Raw genomic sequence first — 20402 nt, forward strand, 5'->3', positions numbered from 1 at the left:
CCACCTGATATTCACATTCTAATTGTTCCTCAGTAACATCAAACTATACCCATCATGAACCCAAACAACCCTCAAAATAGCATCGGATCATCTCTCTCATACCATATAATAAACCACAAAAATAACGGCCAAAACACCATAGATTCAATCTTCACACACTCTTCATCATCATCTGTTCATCAATCACTAGGCTCATCAGTTTACTTGAAACAAAGAGACATGCTTCAGAAGTTCTCAGAGCAACACATGGTGAAAACCGCTAACCGGTTTGATCGTGTTTCGGATTACCGTAATAATCCGTACAAGAAGAAGCTTTATAGAGGAGTGAGGCAGAGGCATTGGGGCAAATGGGTGGGTGAGATAAGATTACCACAGAATAGAACGAGGGTGTGGTTGGGGACTTATGAGACGGCTGAAGCCGCGGCCTACGCTTATGATCGGGCTGCGTATAAGCTTCGAGGCGAATACGCAAAGTTGAATTTTCCAAACTTGCATGACCCGAGCCAGCTCGGGTTATTTGGAGATATTGAGAGGGTGAATGCTTTGAAGAGTGCTGTTGATGCCAAGATTCAAGCCATTTGTGAAAAACTGAGGAGAGGGAAAGTGAACCGGAAGAAAAAGAACAATAATAATAATAGTAACGATAACAAGAAAAACATAGAGGCGAAAAATGAATATTGTTCTTCGAGTATGTTGGACGATGGGTTTTGGAAAGGGGAGAGTTCCCAGTGTTCGGTTTCTGGCGAGTCTAAGGTGATGGCAGAGGCGGAGAAGGGTGAGTTGGAACTTGAAGGGTGTTCGCTGGCTCGTTTGCCTTCGTATGATCCTGAGTTAATTTGGGAGGTTTTAGCGAATTGAGATTTGATTTGAAAGTGTGTGAGCAGATTTAGGGTGCAATTAACCAACTAGTGATCTTAATTATGAACTGATTTTGGGTGGTGTTAGTGTTTTCACATGTAAACTATAATTCATGTTGAAGGAAATTCATCTTTCTGATCTTAATTATTTTTATTATCTTATGGATGATGATGATGATTGATTGATTGATGATATGCTAATATACAATAACTTTGATAGCATAGATTTTTATTTTAAATAATTATCATATGCATATGGGTTAACTTTTGTTTGGAATCATCTACATAAATGATATAGGAACCGGATAAGAAAACAGGTTAGAAAATGTATCAAGCAGTTGCGGACCCAGGATTTTTTGTCGATGGGGTCCCAATTTTTCGGTTTACAAAATTTTTCGGGTCGGTCGTTATTCGGGTCGGGTCGAGGCGAGGAACATAATAAAACACGGAACTATGGTGTCATTGGAAATGAGTAAGTAGAAAGAATCTAATAGAAACTAGATGAAACATACACTTTTAATTCATACCCGAAAAACATGAACGTAATCTGATGGAAGGTCTTCCAAATCAATTTTCTTAGATGTATTACTTGAAGAAGACGAGGGCTCAAGCTTTCTTTTCAATGATTCTTGCATAATTAACCCTAAAGTTCAAGTTTTTAAGAAAACTAAGTCACAATCTAACAACAATATACAACATACAATAACCAACATGAGTATAAATGTATAATTATATATAAAATCAATCAACTAATTAGCCCTAAAATTACCTTTAGTTTGAGACAAAATCAGAGGAAACAAAGACTTATAAGACCAAAGAGGGGTGAACGGTGGCTGGAGTGAGGCGGAGGCTGGCGGATATGGGCGGAGATGGGCGGAGGTTGGCCAGAAAAACTGAGAGAGGCGTGAGTTAGGGATAAGCAGTGGGGTTGAGATGTGTGTGGAGGGTGTTACGTCTGATGAGTTGGGTTGGGATATGTTAAAACCCATGGGCCAAAAGTCAAAACTAAAACTAATATAAAGTAAATTTTTAAAAAACGAAATACATAAAAAAACGGGAAAGAGCAAGGCTCGAACTCGGGTCATTCGTGTGGTATTGGAAGGGGGTTTCCACCAGACTAGAATGGTAATATTGATATGGGGTCCAAGTGTTAATTTATATGGGGTTCTTCAAAAATTTTCTATATCGCTTCTAAATAAATTTTAAAAAACATTGGTGTCCCGGGACCCCGACGGCTACTATGTAGGTCCGCCCCTGGTATCAAGAGTATAACTTTTAATTCGTACCGAGTGCGTAAAATATGGACGAAAACAGCATAACGGTCTGGAAGCTTAGACTTTAGGATAAAGATGTCATTTATTGGGACCCCGCCTCGCCTTTATCTATCATGATTTCTCCTCTAATTTAGTCATCTTGATGGATTACGTTGCATTTACACGATTCAAGATTGCGTTGCATTAGACGTGAATCATATTGTTTAAAGAAAAAACGTGAATCATGAAATTTGTTAATTCACAACTTATGTGTTTAATTTCAATTTTAGGATGTGATTTTCAATTTGTATCTGCTAAAGTTAAGTTATCATTTTCCTTTGAAATATCTTCTATTTATATTTGGTGATTTTCAATTTTAGGATGTGATTTTCAATTTCAATTTTAGGGGTGCGCTTTACGTAATTAAGCTACATATTTTCCATGTGGCCTCTATAAAACTTGTAATCATTGCAAATATTAAGATGCCTCTATGTCTAATTTCCTTTTTTTTAGATATCCATTAATTTTTCTTTTGAGTTTGTCGTGCCCGGAACTGCCCAGTGCCCAATCAAAAGCATAGTATCTTCTCAACCTCATTTGCACGCAATGCTTAGATGCCACGATTAAAAGTGAGAATTTCAAATCATTTACATATAAATGGTTCGAATTGTATATTTATTATTTTTAATAGCACCATGGGCAAACTAAAACCATCTATCTAAAAAGTAAACGCGGGAAAAGTCAACCCCAAGGGTATAATAATACCTTTTAAATCATAATTATTACTTGAGCTAGTTATCTACTTATTTTAAGGAAGTTTATGGCGAAATGTTGTGTCGGCTATCCATGATATTCTAAGGACATGGACGGTGCTTCCATTTAATAAAAAACTTAATGGTACCTGGAGTACTATTGCGAAACTTCATAACTTCTTAGCATTATCTCAAGTATCTTTGTCAAGTCTGATTAAAGGTGAAGTGGGAAACGGGTTGAAAATACGATTTTAGTTGGACGTGTGGTTAGAAGACAAACCGCTAAAGAATAGTTTTCCAAATTTATTTGCTTTGGAGGTGGAAAAGGGTTGTTTGGTGGCGGATTGATGTGAAGAAAGAGATGGGGCGATCATGTTAAATTGGAATTGGAGAGTTCGGCCGGTTTACGGAACAATAGTTAACGCGTTAATGAGCCTACTAGAGAAAATATAAGATTTTAGATTTAAAAGTGGCATTGATAAGTGGGTGTGGAACGGTGAAAGCTCGGGATCATTCTCAGTGACTTCGGTGAAAAGGTTGTTGTATCACTTAGATTGGAACTCTTGAGTTCCTCTTAAAGTGAATGTCATTGCGTGGCGTGCTCTTCTCAATCTTGCTTCCTACTATCGATAATTTAATTAAGAGAAATGTGTTTACGGGTCCAAACACTTGTTATTGTTGTTTAGCCTCGGGTGATTCGGTGGACCATGTGTTCACTTCTTGTTACATCGCTTCAGTGGTTTGGCATAGTGTTAGTGTATGGTGTGATATCCCACCTATATTTGTTTTTTCGGTTCAAGATGTGTTCAACATTCATAAACACGTCACTGGGGATGAGAATAAAAAGAAGAAGGTTAGGTCAATAATTATGGTGGCATGTTGGTGCATTTGGAGAGCTCGGAATAAATGTATTTTCTCTAGCATTCTAGTGAAAGTTGGACGAATATTGGACGACATTAAAGTTTTAAGTTTCTTGCGAATTAATAATAGGGCTAGAAACTTGGATTTAGATTGGACTAGATGGAGGAGGCTAGCTATGTAATTCTAGTCATGTTGTTTTTGTGTTGTTTTGTTGCCGACTCTTGCTAGTGGGGTGCTTGGCTTGAGTTAATGAGGCTTGCAGTTCAAAAAAAAATCTACTTATTTTTTAAAAAAATGGATAGAATCATAGATCGAAAGGGTATGTTCTTAATTCAATCCAACCCGACCCATTTTGGCCCGTTATTAAACACAAGATGACCTGCCCGTTTAGTGACCTCTAAGAAAAGGTTGTCTAAGGTCGAGGGAAAAGGAAGGTACAACGGATATAGACGAACATGCTTCAACCTCGCCGACATGTGATCAGTCCATGTGTGAAATTACACATACGTTTTGTTCGTTACACCTTTTATCATTCATCTTCAAATCAAAAGCGATGAAATCAAAGTGAGGACATTCTAAGGGGGTTAATGGACCCTTCTTAGGCCCCAATAGTTTGAAGAGTAGGTATATAGTTGGACCCTTAATTTTATGGACCCGACAAATTGTAAAGTTATAATCCATGGTGCTTAACAGAACTTTGCTCCGTTCTAACAATATTAACTGAAAACCACCTACCAGCACTAGGGGCGTCCTTTAGAAGACCGGCCCGTGAACTCGGGGCCCTTGGTAAGAAAAAATGGACATTAAAATATAAACTCAATCATGTTTATTAAAAAATGGGCCGCTAAAATATAAACCCAATATATATCTTTACATGTTCAAAATGGGACATTTTTGGGTTTAGCTGGGTTAAATGAGAATTGAGTTTATTTGTTTATCTGGACCTAAACTAAATTGAATAATTTAATATGTTTAAAAGCATATTAAGTTTTCACTTTTAATTTTAATTATATGCTTTATTTTAAGAAAAAACTATATATATAAAACTTTTAAAAATTTTGGGCAAAAAGGGAGAGTGGGACCTGGACAATCACCATCTTGGCACTCCCCATGGGTCACTGGGCTTGCCATGCAGAATTTGTGTATGTTAATATAACTTATAAAACAAATTTAAAAATTATAAAGGTGGATTTTTCGAAAATAAAAAAATAGAGTAACAAAATAGAAAGTAATAAATATAGGGAAAGGTGAAAGAAATGGGAAAGGAGTTTAGAAGGGAAAAAAACGAAAGAACAAACCCGTCATGTGAAGAACAGCCATCATCTCTCTCCCTCTAAACAAAGGGCATTTAATCTAGCGATAAGATTTTGTCTTTTAAAACAATGAGGTAAGTTTCGTCGTTGTAAAAAGGATGTGTAATAATCTAGAAGTAGAGATATTAGTTATTCTAAGAAAACCCAAAAAAAAAAAATGAGTTAGTCCATGATTGTACTCATTTTTAATATATATTATTATGAGAAGTGGGCCGATTTTCCCATATTTGTACTCATTCTAAAGGCATAAATGCTAAAGCCCTATGAAATTATTTTTCTCTAAAGAAGAGACCTAGTATCATACCCGTTTAGTGATCGGGTGCTTAAATATCATAAATAAGACTTGTCCTTATATTCCGAAAAATAAAAATTTGTTTGAGCATGCTTACAAAAAGAATCCAAAGTCTTCGGATGTGCATACCCCAAGCGGAAAAGCTAAATTACAAAAAAATATATTTTAATCATGAAAATAGTTCCGACTTTGGACTTTGGAGTGTATATCGGTAGTTGGACTCTCTATCGGGTCGACATGTTTGGCATAAGACGAACTCCCAGTGGGTCAAAGGATTCGTAGGAACATTAAGATTCCTTGCCCGATAGCAAATTAACAATGGTGGGATTCCTAACACCATGGATCTCTAGATCTTACAACTCAATTTTTCAAATAATTGCATATTAGTCGAGTCATGGATCCCATATTTCTGTGTAACGGCCACGTGGCATCCAACCTGAATACTATTACTGATGCAATACCATGTTCATGTACAAAACGGGTGAGCGTTGATAATGGTATGACTCAACCTATCTCACATGACGGTTATTTTATGATTTCCTTACCTAATCAAATTTTAAAATTATATAATATTTTGTTGTTCCCAGCCAAATAGCATGTTATCAGTTACTCAAGTTGTGCTTGATTATCTTATAATCTCATTTCTTTGTTTTATGATACTTTGATTTGCCTACTTAGACTTTGTTTTATGATACTTTGATAGGACATACCAGATTACCATCCACCATGTGATTCATAGATCAAACCAACTCTACTCTCTCACTTCTTCTACTATTGATTCGTACTCACTCTGGCATTCCCGACTTGGACATCCCACCACGTATTATACGTTTTTCTCGCATTTATTGTTCAGTAAACAATTGAGCCTTTGTGAAGAGGTAGGTCCCAGCAGAGCCCAGTTGGACCCGCAAGACTCACCTTAAACAGGGACGTCTGCGCAGAAACCAACTAGATCCGCAGGACCAACCATGCTCAGAGACGTGACGTTCTTACGCGCAGTACGCAAGCTGGTCCCGCAGGAAATGCCTCCCAATGGTGAAGGACTCCGCCTGTCCCCGCAGCCTCGGATACAAGCCATTAGGGAAGGCCACCCGCGCAGCAAAGCTACACGCACAAGGCACTTAGCTCTCATTCAGTGTCACCTGAAGGAATGAGCGAAGCCGGGAACAATCCCGCACAAGGGCGGGAGGGGGAATACTCCCGCCCAAATAAGCCAGTCCGTACGATACGGGAAGATCTTCTGTACTGTACCTGACGAGGTATGGGAAAAAGATCTGACTAAAGATACGACAGCTTATTGACAACAGTATGGCGAGCAGCATGCTCCTGCACTGTATGTCACTATTAGCCGCTGCCTACTCACCAACTCTTGTCATACCACGTGCGTAGCCGGCAGTTGGTGGAAAAGGAATAGTATACAGCAGGCCTGGTCTCTATCAGCCGCTACCTACCCACCAACTACCAGCAGGGCACGTGCGTAGGCTACTGTTGGTGGAACAGAAACACTGTTGCAGCCGGCCATACCTCCTTGGAAACCTACCTTCGGCTATAAATACCACAAATGGTATGACCATCATATCTTATCACATTATCATTATCATCATATCTTATATCATCATATTATACCTGATATCTGCTCTAGCAATCTCTTAATATACTTTTATATTTAAAGAGCAATCTAGTCTGATTCTCACGCCGGAGGGTGGTCACAAGGAGGAACCCCCCCCCCCTTCTCAGTGACGAGCTCACGGTGTCTGTTTTGCAGGTTATCAGAAGAACCATCTTCCAAGGGTCTAACCCCTCGTGGGAAACATCTCTCTAACCCCCAGGTTACCAGTAATCTGTCCGGGGTCCGGTTAGTGTTTCTTCATTGGCGCCATCCGTGCATAAAGCTAGAACTACATTTTTCTCCAGTTTTTTCAAACTTCTACAAAGATGGTTAGAGAAATTCCGGAAACCACAACCCCAGCTACTGGGGGGAATACCGGTAACACAGTTTTTACAAACACTACCCCGGTTACCCAAGCCGGGGCAAGTGAAGTAAATTTTACGAACACTACCCCAGTTACTCATGCTGGGGCAAGTGCAGTAAATGATCGCCTACTGGGATCCACTGATACCCAGGTTGAGAAACGAAGACTCCCCCGCCAAACTCTCGATGAAGTTAAGGCATGGGCGGAGGCACGACAAAAGGAATTCCAGGCTGAGTTGGACGAACGCTTGCGTTCCGTACAACAGGCCGACGAATTCGAATACTGGGAGGATGACTCGGAGGAATCCGACTCCGACGCGAACCCTCGCCATAGGGCAAAAGGGAAGCGTAAGGAAATGGAATCCCAACCGAAAAGGCATTTTGGACAAGCCTTCAAACCAAAAAGCACAGGTGGAAGTCCACGAGACTTCTCCAAAACGTTCAGACCAAACGTTGCAAATGCAGGAACGTCCAAATTTGCAAGGGACATTGCGGAAGCAATCGCCCCAAAGAGTGCCAAACAAATGCCTAACATAGGCACATATGACGGTATATCTGATCCAGACGACCATTTGAACAAGTTCATAGCGGGGGCAACCGTCAGCAATTGGACGGAACCCACGTGGTGCTACATGTTCCAAATGACGCTTGTTGGGGCTGCTAGAGCTTGGTTTGATCGTCTACCGGTCAACCACATCTACGACTGGGCAGACTTCCAGCAGAAGTTTAGCCAACACTTCAGCCAGAAACGGAAGTATACCGAGGAGCAATGGACAATCCTCAAATGCATACGAGAAGAAGATGAATCTCTGCCAAACTTCATCACTCGCTTTAACTCAAAGAAGCTAAGTTTGGGCAATATCAGCGAAGATCTTGTTCGCGCTGCCTTCATCCAGGGCGCGCATGACCCAGAGCTCATCCGCACCCTAACGGGTAAAGATGGCATGCCATCCACATGGGATGCCATCATGACAGCAGCAAAACGCTATGCGGAAACGGAAAAGCAACTGGGTAGAGATCTCCCACAGAGCACAAACCTCTACACTCAGAAGACGAGAGAAGACAACGTCCTCACCGCCCGACTAAATAAAAAGCGGAAGCTAGGCATTTGGCAGTCAAGGGTAAACTTTGACACCTCATCCGGCTTGCAACATCGATTGGGCGGAAAGGATAATGTACAGCCGCACCGAAACTCTAGATGGACGCCACTCACCAAAAGCGTCACTGAGATATTCGCCACTGAAGAGCTCCCGTGGCCAAAGCCTCCAATAATCCGACATCATCACGATGCTGATCGGAGCAAATACTGTGACTTTCACAAGACAAAAGGCCACAACACTGAAGAATGCATAGACGTAAAAGACATGGTCGAAGCATTTGTCAGAGATGGGACGCTCGCGCACCTCGTGGCGCAATAAAGGCTGAGCAGGCGGGTGCGTGTAGAACCCCAGCCGGGGAAAACACGAATAAAAATTCCAGCTTCAATGTCGAGACTACATGCTGCGTAAAGAACGAGATCCCGAACCAGGTGCGTATCGGCTCGATGGCACTCCCATCCCAACAACATGGAAGGGAGCTCATTTACACAGTTTGCAAGTAAATCAATTCCAATTTGTAAAGGAAAGGCCAAGAGCCACTTCTAATGGAAATGATTCTATTTAGAACATCGAAGCTGATGATTTTACTTTTCTGAACACTAATATGACGGCATTCACATTACGTGAAGTTGTTGCGTGGGAAGGCGGTCCTACCCGCACAAACCCAATAACAGGAAAAAACCTTCACGCAGGTCAGTTGAAGGGGAAGAGTTCAATTATCCCATTAAATGAAAGTGCCGATCTATCCGCACGAATCATAATGAGGAAACTGAACAATAACCTATCAACAACCGCGCGTCGAACGGTTAAACTATGCAACACTGGTGACGGCATTCACATTACGTGAAGTCGTTGCGTGGGAAGGCGGTCCTACCCGCACAAACCCAATAACGTGACAAACCTTCACGCAGGTCAGTTGAAGGGAAGAGTTCAATTATCCCATTAAATGAAAGTGCCGGTCTATCCGCATGAATCATGAAAGGAAACTGAACACTAACTTATTGACAACCGCGCGTCGAACGGTTCAAAACAAAATTCTTAAAAGGATGAGAAAAACCTACACGCAGGTCAGATATGGGAAAAGTTTTGCCATCCTACTAAGTGCAAGTGACGGTTCTACCCGCACAATCACGAAAGAGGAAGCAAAACTTCACACCTATTATCAACCGCGTTCAAAGGTTAACTTATCCTCAAAAGATGAGGAAAGCCTACACGCAGGTCAGATATGGGAAAAGTTTTGCCATCCTACTAAGTGCAAGTGACGGTTCTGCCCGCACAATCACGAAAGAGGAAGCAAAACTTCACACCTATTATCAACCACGTTCAAAGGTTAACTTATCCTCAAAAGATGAGGAAAACCTACACGAAGGTCAGATATGGGAAAAGTTTTGCCATCCTACTAAGTGCAAGTGACGGTTCTACCCGCACAATCACGAAAGAGGAAGCAAAACTTCACACCTATTATCAACCACGTTCAAAGGTTAACTTATCCTCAAAAGATGAGGAAAACCTACACGCAGGTCAGATATGGGAAAAGTTTTGCCATCCTACTAAGTGCAAGTGACGGTTCTACCCGCACAATCACGAAAGAGGAAGCAAAACTTTAACCCATTATCAACCACGTTCAACAGGTTAACTTATTCTACACTTGGAAAATTGCTAATTTAAACTAAGTATGCAAGTCATAAGTTTATAAAGCAAGAAACCCAAAGAAGGAAATAACAATCTTATACGCAAAAAGATTTATATTTCACAAACGAATTATTACAAGAATGGCCGGGTAACTACCCGCTTACGAAAAGAAAATAAATACATATGTACAAGACTATCCTAGCAATGGGAAGGGATCTTCAGGATCAAGCTTCAGGGCCGCTTCCACTTGGACCCGCTCCATCAGAAGAACGGGGCGGTTCGAGGAAAGCTTTAAGGATAGCTAACCCATCATCAGCAGCAGCTACTTGGTTCACCTTCTCCACCACTGGATGCGGGAAGGCGGCGTATTGATTTACTGCTTGGTCATATATGGCTTCAGTATCAACATTGTACAAAGGGAAGTTGGAGGGCGGGAAGCCTTTCTCAACGAACCCTAGACCAAGCAGGAAGCCGGCCCGTTCCCCATCCTCGTGAGAAGCGTTGAGGGCTGCGCTCATAGCATCGTCGTAGGATGTCTCTGAGAAGACCCGATGCACAACCTACAATAGAAAATATACAAGTGTCAAACACCTTTTCTATGTACAAAGGAAAGCGTGAAGACGTAAGGCTAAACATACCTGAGGCAACGCTTCTCGAAGAAGTCATTCCTTGGCAACCAGAGCTTCTTGGAGGGCGGCTTGAGCTTGGGTGCGGGCGCGTTCGGCTTCGCTTTTGTTAAGGTTGGCAAGTAGCACTTCCTTTGCAGCGGCCTCTTCAACGCCCTTAAGCTTCCGCTCGGTGTGATCAAGCACGCCCCTCTGGTCCAGGATCTCTTGGAGCTTATTGGCATCTTCCATCCCCAAGGCATCATGAGCACGTTGGAGAGCCTCCAATTTGGCCTTGAGCTCCTCGTTCTCCACGCGTAAAGGCTCAGCAACGGCTTCAGCCTTGGTGGCCCTCTCGGTTGCGTTCCTCGCAGTCTCCTTAGCCAGCCGAAGCTGTTCGTTAACAGCTTGGGCAGCCTTGGAGCGGGCCTCGAGTCGCGCTTGAACCTCAACCTCGAGGGCCTTGAAGGCCTTCTCCTTCTCCGCAGCAGCTGCGGCCAACTTTTGGTTCTCCTCCCGAAGAGCCCGCGCCTGAGATAATTCCTTGGCGCGAGCTGCTTTTAACTTGTCGTTTTCACGACAAAGCAGCTCGACGCGCGGCTGCATCCGGGCCTGGAGAACCCGAAGCTCATTGGTTAGCCTACCCTCCTGGTAGCTAGCCATGGCTTCCCCCAGCGCACCATGGGGAGCAGCGTGGCGAGCCCATTCCACGCACTCCACAGGGGTACGAAGGGTTGTTCCTCGGCGTATGTTTCATCGCGGGACATACACCTCATTGGAATCCGACACTGCAAAAAAAAAAAAAAAAAAAAAACAAAACAAAAAAGCAGTTAGGAAAAAGATGATAAAAAGTAAAAGTGAAAAAGGGCCAAAGGAACCCTACGCACATGTAGGGTCTACAACAGGCCTATAGTCGCCGAACCCATCACCTGAACCCAAAGGAAACCCATCCAAAAGGTCAGGCAGATGGGAAGGTGGCAAAGATTGGCGAGTACTCCCATGCGTACCTGATGGGCCGGCCGTCGGTGCCGGTGGCGGGGGCATGGTGGCAGCCGCCGCAGTCGCTGCCGCAGAATCCGCAGCAATCGTAACCGCCGGCTCGGTGAAGGACGCTGTAAAAATCGCACTCACGGCCGGCGGTGACGTCAACTCGGCTGGAACAGTAGGCTCAGAGTGAGCAACTGAACCAGCGGGAGCAGGCGCAGGCGCCTGGGTCGACGCCTCAGGTAGGCTGACCAAGCCTACCGTCATCGGCGGAGAGGTACTCCTCTGCGCTCCACCCTGGAATGCGTCAACATCCACACCTGCACAAGAAGATAAGTGTTTCAATAAATTTATAAAGTGACAAATCTACAAAAACAAGGATGTTTGTACTTACGGGTTTTCTTGAGCCTGAACGTACGGACGGGCGGGGACGAGCCCGATGGAGCCGGTCTCTTGATGCCGGTCACCGTCGTCGTCGTTGGTTCTCCGGAGGTAACAGTCGTAGCCTCCCGAACAGTGGTCTTCTCACCACCGGGGTTCCCCGCCACCTCTTCACTATCTGACTCGGTGTCAGATAGGAGCACCGGATCAGCTGTGGAGGCCCCCTTCTCCTTCCCTTTCCCGCCGGCAGCCTTCTTCTTCCGCACCAGCGGAGGACCATCTGCGGATTCCTCAGAAGAAGACAGGATGTCAGGAATTCCAGCAGCGGGTACAGCATTGAGGGGTTGAGGATAGAGTATCGCCTTACCTGGCCGCCGTTGGCTCAGGATCTCGTGGCCCAGCGGATAGACCTCCACAAACCGATCCGCCGTTTGCTCCAGGATGGGCAACTCGTTCTCGTCTAGAGCACGAGTGCCCACCCGCACGGGACCGTCAGCTTCCCGCGGGTACAGGAGCGACTCCAAATAGTTCCCCTCTGAAAAGAAAAGAAACAGTTAGAAGACAAACTCATATCAGCAAGAAAGACAAGACATACCATAAGGAATAGAGTTCAAACCGTATTCGAGAAGGATGGGAAACCGGGACGCATCCTTCCATACCCGGCTCATCCCCAGCATCACCATCCCGGACTCCGCAAACGGTAAACCGGAGATTGGACCCGGGATATCTTCGCGAACCATTCCGCCTCCTGGTAGCTGGAAGCGTGAAGGCTCGGAAGCGCTTGTCCCTTCTTAAACTTCATGGCAATGGGGATGGCGCGGGCAGAAACGTAGAAGAACTCCCGCTTCCACGATCGGAGACTGCGCTCGGTCACGCAGATCTTCAAACCCTTAATACGGGTTGTCAGGGTGTACCACCCCTGGATGCACCTCCAAGTATAGAAGGTCATCAGGCGGTCCACATAGGGCTCAATACCCAGAATCCGGCACACCCACTCGAAGTGCCGGATCTTGGCAATCGCCATCGGATGCAACTCGGTTAGGTGCACACCGTGCCTCTCCAGGACACGGTACACAAACTTTGTCAATGGGAACCTAAGGTTCCCATACACAAAGAATGCAGCATATACCCCGATCTTGCCACTGGGGGCATCGTACACAGTCTGGTGGGGTTCAGGAAACTCAGGCTCAAGAGACTCAAGCATGAATTTCCTGACGACATACTGGTACTGATCGACAGGTAGAGCACACTGGCACTCGCCAGCAGTACTCTTATCGTCGGCTACAGCTTCAGCATCATGGGAAGACATATTGCAGAGGAAGAAGAAAATGATTTCGGGAAAATGCTTGCCTGAAAAGGGGAGTATTTGCCGGAAATCGCTAAGAAGAAGAAGAGAAGGGTGAAAGTGTGGATTACAAAGAACCCTCTCCCCCTTTATATAGTAATCGCAATTAATGCGGTGAATTTAATGCGGAGGAGAGAGAAATCGGAGGTGCAATGAAACTATGACACGTGGCAAAAAGCAAGCTGGAAACAGCTGTTGAAAGGACGTGAGCCAGTAAATTCGCGGCCACGCGCCCGAAAAATCGCGCCCACGCGCCTGGAAAAGCGTCTGGAATGACCATATAATGTCACGTCACCATAACTTCCTGCACGTCCTGACACAGTCAGAAGAAACCGTCGCACGACGTTTAAGAGGTTTGGACTGTTCCTATCTTTCTACCAACCTTTCGAATTTCAAAATTCAAAATTTAAAAATATTAAAAAGTAAGCGGGAAAATACCCCTTACCTTGGCAAACAAGTAACCGTAAGACGGATGCGGGTACAGTGTAAAGGCAAAACCCTTCACGCACCTAGCACCCGCAGGGAATTGAAGCCAAGTAAAACCTTGGCAAACAAGTAACCGTAAGACGGATGCGGGTACAGTGTAAAGGCAAAACCCTTCACATACCTAGCACCCGCAGGGAATTGAAGCCAAGTAAACGTTGGCGAACAAGTAACCGTAAGACGGATGCGGGTACAGTGTAAAGGCAAAACCCTTCACATACCTAGCACCCGCAGGGAATTGAAGCCAAATATTCCTCGGCAACCAAGTAACTATAAGACGGGTGCGGGTACAGTGTAAAGGCAAAACCCTTCACATACCTAGCACCCGCAGGGAACTGACGCCAGGAATACCTTGCAAGTAAAGTAACCGTAAGACGAGCGCTGGTACAGTGTTAAGGCAAAACCCTTCACATACCTAGCGCTCCGCTGGGAATTGAAACCAAGAAGGATCTTCTGGGCAATGCTTGCGGAAACGGAAATAACATCTCCGCATAGCGGGAACGTCGAGAACTACATTGTTGGAAGCTCCAAGATGGAATTAGTGGTTTTAACATAATTGATCACTATGTTCAAAACTACCAAAACCTCATGGAGAGTCCACACAAGTAGGACCCAACGCTCCTGACTTGCGAGGAGGTTACAGACCTACCCACATCATACCCAAAGACCAAGCAGGAAACTCGGGAATTTCTGCAAGTGACAAGGACTTCCGCGGGAAGAATCCCCATGGAAAACCTTAAAAAACCCTTTTCAAAACCCTTTGCTTAAGTCCAAAAGTTCACCTCACTTTATTAAACACGCATGAGAAGAACATTGGACTGGGGGGACTTGAAGAGGTAGGTCCCAGCAGAGCCCAGTTGGACCCGCAAGACTCACCTTAAACAGGGACGTCTGCGCAGAAACCAACTGGATCCGCAGGACCAACCATGCTCAGAGACGTGACGTCCTTACGCGCAGTACGCAAGCTGGTCCCGCAGGAAATGCCTCCCAATGGTGAAGGACTCCGCCTGTCCCCGCAGCCTCGGATACAAGCCATTAGGGAAGGCCACCCGCGCAGCAAGGCTACACGCACAAGGCACTTAGCTCTCATTCAGTGTCACCTGAAGGAATGAGCGAAGCCGGGAACAATCCCGCACAAGGGCGGGAGGGGGAATACTCCCGCCCAAATAAGCCAGTCCGTACGATACGGGAAGATCTTCTGTACTGTACCTGACGAGGTATGGGAAAAAGATCTGACTAAAGATACGACAGCTTATTGACAACAGTATGGCGAGCAGCATGCTCCTGCACTGTATGTCACTATTAGCCGCTGCCTACTCACCAACTCTTGTCATACCACGTGCGTAGCCGGCAGTTGGTGGAAAAGGAATAGTATACAGCAGGCCTGGTCTCTATCAGCCGCTACCTACCCACCAACTACCAGCAGGGCACGTGCGTAGGCTACTGTTGGTGGAACAGGAACACTGTTGCAGCCGGCCATACCTCCTTGGAAACCTACCTTCCGCTATAAATACCACAAATGGTATGACCATCATATCTTATCACATTATCATTATCATCATATCTTATATCATCATATTATACCTGATATATGCTCTAGCAATCTCTTAATATACTTTTATATTTAAAGAGCAATCTAGTCTGATTCTCACGCCGGAGGGTGGTCACAATGAGGAACCCCCCCCCCCTTCTCAGTGACGAGCTCACGGTGTCTGTTTTGCAGGTTATCAGAAGAACCATCTTCCAAGGGTCTAACCCCTCGTGGGAAACATCTCTCTAACCCCCAGGTTACCAGTAATCTGTCCGGGGTCCGGTTAGTGTTTCTTCACTTTGACAAAACATTTTTTAGTCTTTGAGAAAACACTATTACAAAAATGTGGTTATTTTTATCACAATATCACATTTTATAATGTATTGTTAAGTGTGATCGAAACCTGTTTACGTAGGTAGACGCAAAATACCCAACTCATAAAACTCACACACGTATACATTAATACATGTAACGTGGTTCATTATATTCTACTATTTTAGATTATACTTTTTGGGTTTTGTAGAGGATTGAAACAACTTTTATATATATATATATATACATGAGATAGATAATTTGAGAACTTTTTTGAGTTTTAAGAATTTAAAAACTTTATTTTTAGCCACACATTTAATAAAATATATTAGATTATGTGGTTTAAATTAAATTTGATTGAAAAATTAAAGTATGAGAGAGAATATAATGAACAGTGATTACACTAATGTAAACGTTCGTTACATCTATGTAAAAAGTCGACCGGGTGCGTAAAAATTTTTTTTACGTACATGTAATCTACATATATTACGTATGTGTAAAAAATTCAAAAAAAAAATTTGTTACGTTGAGTTCTTTTGAGTTCTTAAAACTCAAAGTGGTTTTCAAAAAAAAAAAACCAATCCTATATGTATGTGTGTATTGGGAAAATTCTCAAAATGTCCCGCTTTTAGAGATAGATTTCAAATGCGTCCCTCCAAAAATTCAAATTCCCTATTCGTCCCTTTACTAACCCGGCGTCGCCTCAATGTTAGAAGTTCGAGACGACATGTTTCTTAAGTCTCCTCCCCCGCCATATTATATCAAAACTCGTCGCCTCCCCGCCATATTAACTCAAAACCCGTCGCCTCCCCGTTATGTTAGCTCAAAACTCATCACCTCCCCACCATATTTGCTCAAAACTCGTCGCTGTGTTATCTTAAAAATTAAATCTAATAAATCTTGTTATTTAAAAAATTATATCTAAACAAGGTACACATAAAATGATTTTGATGACATGCATGAGTTTTCTAAATCATATATTATCCAAAATCTAATATACAAAGAGCTTAAAAAACCAATAAAATTTAAAATATTCAAATATTTTTAAATTTAATTTTGGATTCATGTTTTTAGTAAAGATAAGGTATAATTTTTTTTAGTTTTTTAGCTAACACAGCGGTGAGGCGACGAGTTTTGAGCTAGCATGAAGGAGAGACGATGAGTTTTGAGCTAACATGACTGGGAGCTGACGGGTTATGAGCTAATATGGTTGGGACGTGACGAGTTAAGAAACATATCATCTCGAATTTCCAACATAGATGCGACAACGAGTTAATAAAGGAAAAAAAAACAAAGTGAGAATTTGAATATTAAAAACACATATTTAGAATATTCTATAAAATTTTTATTGAGACATTTTTGAGAATTTTCTCATATTTGGTGATACAAGATGGCTATTTAGAAATAAGAAAAGCAAAAGGGCATGGACATAGAATTGAGTGAATTTGATTCGTGCAAAAAATCTACGTGAGAAAAGACAAAATGATACAAGGATCAAGAACTCAAGAGAAGGAAACCGACAAAAAGACGGTCTAGAAACTTACCGTGCGGTCACTAACACTGAATTAAAGACGAAAAGAAAAAGAAAAACCTTAAAGTGGAAAGAGAGAGAGAAGGGGTCAAATGCAACGTATTTGCCACAAAAATCCAACCCTGCTTTTAACTTCTTCCATTTAGCCAATCAAATCACTTTGTTTTGTTTTAATACTATTCTTATCTAACGATCATTACACCCCTCCATTTCTCACTTTTCTCCATTTCGTACCCTTTGTTTCTTTTTGTTTTGTAGGCCACAACTTCTTCATCAATCTCACCCTTGTATTGCTTAAAAAAGGACCCATTAAACCTTCATTGTGATATGTATGCAAAAGAAAACACTCATGTTAGTGTTAGGATTATATTTTATGCTCAGTACCTTTTATTGGCATCAAGCTGTGGGTCTTACTAAAAGCAGTCTTTCTATTTCTACGAGATAGAGGTAAGGTTGTCTACATCTTACCCTCCTCAGACCCTACCATAGTTTTGCTATTAGTAGGATTTACTGAGTACAATGATGATGATGATGATGTGATGCTCAATACCTTTTATATGTTAAAATATGATGGGTTAGGCTTGCACCAAGTGATCGTCCTTTGAGATCAGATATATACCACATGATTGATTCTCTTCTCCAATGATGGTCACGCGAACCAATTATTTTGTATTTGTGTTACCTTATTGGGATAGATGCTTGAGCGCTATAATACAAGGAAGAATTATGGTGCAGGACACCGACACAAATCTATTTACCCGAGTTGGTCTACTCCACTCTAATGTATTTTAGGAAATTGGCGTTTAAACACACATGTGTATTGACATGGAATTGCCCAAATGAACAATGTTAAGAATTACAAGAGAATATCTGTATATAGATCGAGAGAGAAGAATTAGGATTAATGGTAACTCATTGTAAACCCTTAGAAACCAATGTTGTGATGCATCTGATTAGTCTAACAACAATTTAATTAATTAGTTTTTGTGGTTTATCAAGCTAAAAGGATGCATTCTCATCGGAAACTAAAATAAATCTATTATTTGTGACAACTTTTTAATATATATGTGTGTGGTGAGATCTGATACAAATAAGAATTTACATACTAAACATATATATACTATTGTAATTACAAATTTGAATTAGAGTAATTATGTTATAAAATATAAAATAGTGTAGTAATAATTATTCTAGTTCAAAAGTTAGAGTCATAATACTTACACTAGTGATAACATAATTACTCTAGTTTTTTGTACACTTATACGATAAAAAATCATTTGTATTTGATCGATATATATATTCCAACGGATTGTACCTTATTAAGCATAATGCGTAAACGCAAAAGGCTTCATACTAAAATCGACCAAAAAATAAGGATTAGTTCTTAAATTAACATATCAAAATCGTAATCTAACTTTCACCAACAAGGAGTTGATTTACACCAAACATCATTAATAACAATCAATCATGTGATCATGTCTTCTACCTTGATACATAAGTTAGGGACCCGTTTTAAGAATTTAAAATACGTAACAACAAGAAAATACGTCTTTTTTAGATATAAATGTGCAGTACCTAAAGATCAGATAGATCCATCATTTGACAAGAAAATAAGTTTGGCGCTCTCTTAGCCAAGACCATAACTATAAAAAAGGCAAATTGGATTTTAATAATTCCAATTTAACGCAGTTAGTCGATAATAATCCCAACTTAGAAAGTAGCTGTCACCGGTCCCAACTTTCACACTATTTGTTTTAATTGGACATCCGTTTAAAAAAACTTAGCGACATTAAGTTTTTTTCAAATTTCAAATTGATATTTTAGGGCTTTTAATTGGAATGAGAATGCAAATCGATTGATGTAAACCTTAACTCGAAACGGTGTTATAAACAACTTGATTTTTATTAATTAAAAGTTTAAACACCGGAATTGAAGCATCCTTTAGTCGTTTAGACCATCGTTTTGAGGTAAGTTTTACATCAATTGACTTAAATCCTCATTCCGATCAAAAGCCCTAAAATATCAGTTTGAAATTTGGAAAAAACTTAACTTCGTTAAATTTTTTACAGAGGTCCAATAAAAACAAATTGTGTGAAAGTTGGAATTAATGACAACTAATTTCTAAGTTGAGATTATTATCGGCCAACTGCGTTAAGTTAGGATTATTAAAATCCAATTTGCCAAACTATAAGGTTTCATGACATATCCCAATGAAACATTATATGGAAAAAGACCCTAGTAGATATTTTAGTTGATTTTTAATGCTCTTTTTTGTTAGCACCGAAGCTATACAACCTTACGCCTTAGCATACACGTACAACAACTAACCAGCCACAAAGCTAACCGTAGCACGATAAAATTTTAAGGCAAAATATTAACATTTTATTGAAAAGCAATTAGCGAAATAAAAGTTTTGCTTTCCACTCTCTTCTACTACTTTAGATTACATGAAACCTCCACACCACTATTGTGTTTGGACCAAAATTCCAACCAACCCTACAAAATATCATCCGTGTCGGTGTAGCCACCCCCCCCCCTCCCATATATTGTCCATCGAATACCCTGCATTTATGCGTCGTACATACATGTCTTTTCATCCAAAATGAAAAAAGTTAAAAAAAAAAAACAAAAAAAACTCTTATCACCCCAATCTTCTTTGGTTTTGCTGAGCGCAATTGCATTGTTCCCTTTGGTCGAGCAAATCCCGTTATTCCAGTTTGAGAATCCCAATGTCTGAGGCCAAGCAGCTACGCTCTCATTGGTTGAGGTAAGAATACAAAGTAATTTCCTAAAATCGAAAGGGAGGCAATCCTAGTTCGATATTGTATAAGTTAACAATCCCTTTGCGGCTTTGCTAACGGGGCGTAACGCGTAACTATATAAACTTATACATTTTTGTCAAAAAGCAAGGACTAATCCGACACTTTTGTATAGTGTAAGGGCCTTATAGGCTTACACATACTATATGATATATCTAATTTAATATCACATGAAAATGGTGAAGTGAGAGAAGGGAGATAGCTAGATAGATGTGGATGAGAAACAACCAAAAACCGATCGAACACCACACACACACACACACACACGAAACCCCAATCGCTGATGTGATTACTCGCGATCGATAACCTCATCGAATCAACCGGACTCAATTCATCAATCACAACACCGATCAAACTCTCATCACGAAATTAATACATATTG

At 41.8% G+C, this 20402-nt stretch overlaps 1 pseudogene; it reads left to right on the top strand.

Annotated features, from left to right (window-relative positions):
- Positions 1–930, top strand: LOC143603954 (ethylene-responsive transcription factor ERF061 pseudogene; annotated as a pseudogene).
- Positions 931–20402: the final 19472 nt, after the last annotated feature.

The sequence above is a fragment of the Bidens hawaiensis genome, unplaced genomic scaffold, assembly GCF_021521415.1.
Source record: "Bidens hawaiensis isolate Kalapana, Puna unplaced genomic scaffold, B.hawaiensis_p1.1 tig00063445_1, whole genome shotgun sequence".
Classification (NCBI taxonomy): Eukaryota; Viridiplantae; Streptophyta; class Magnoliopsida; order Asterales; family Asteraceae; genus Bidens; species Bidens hawaiensis.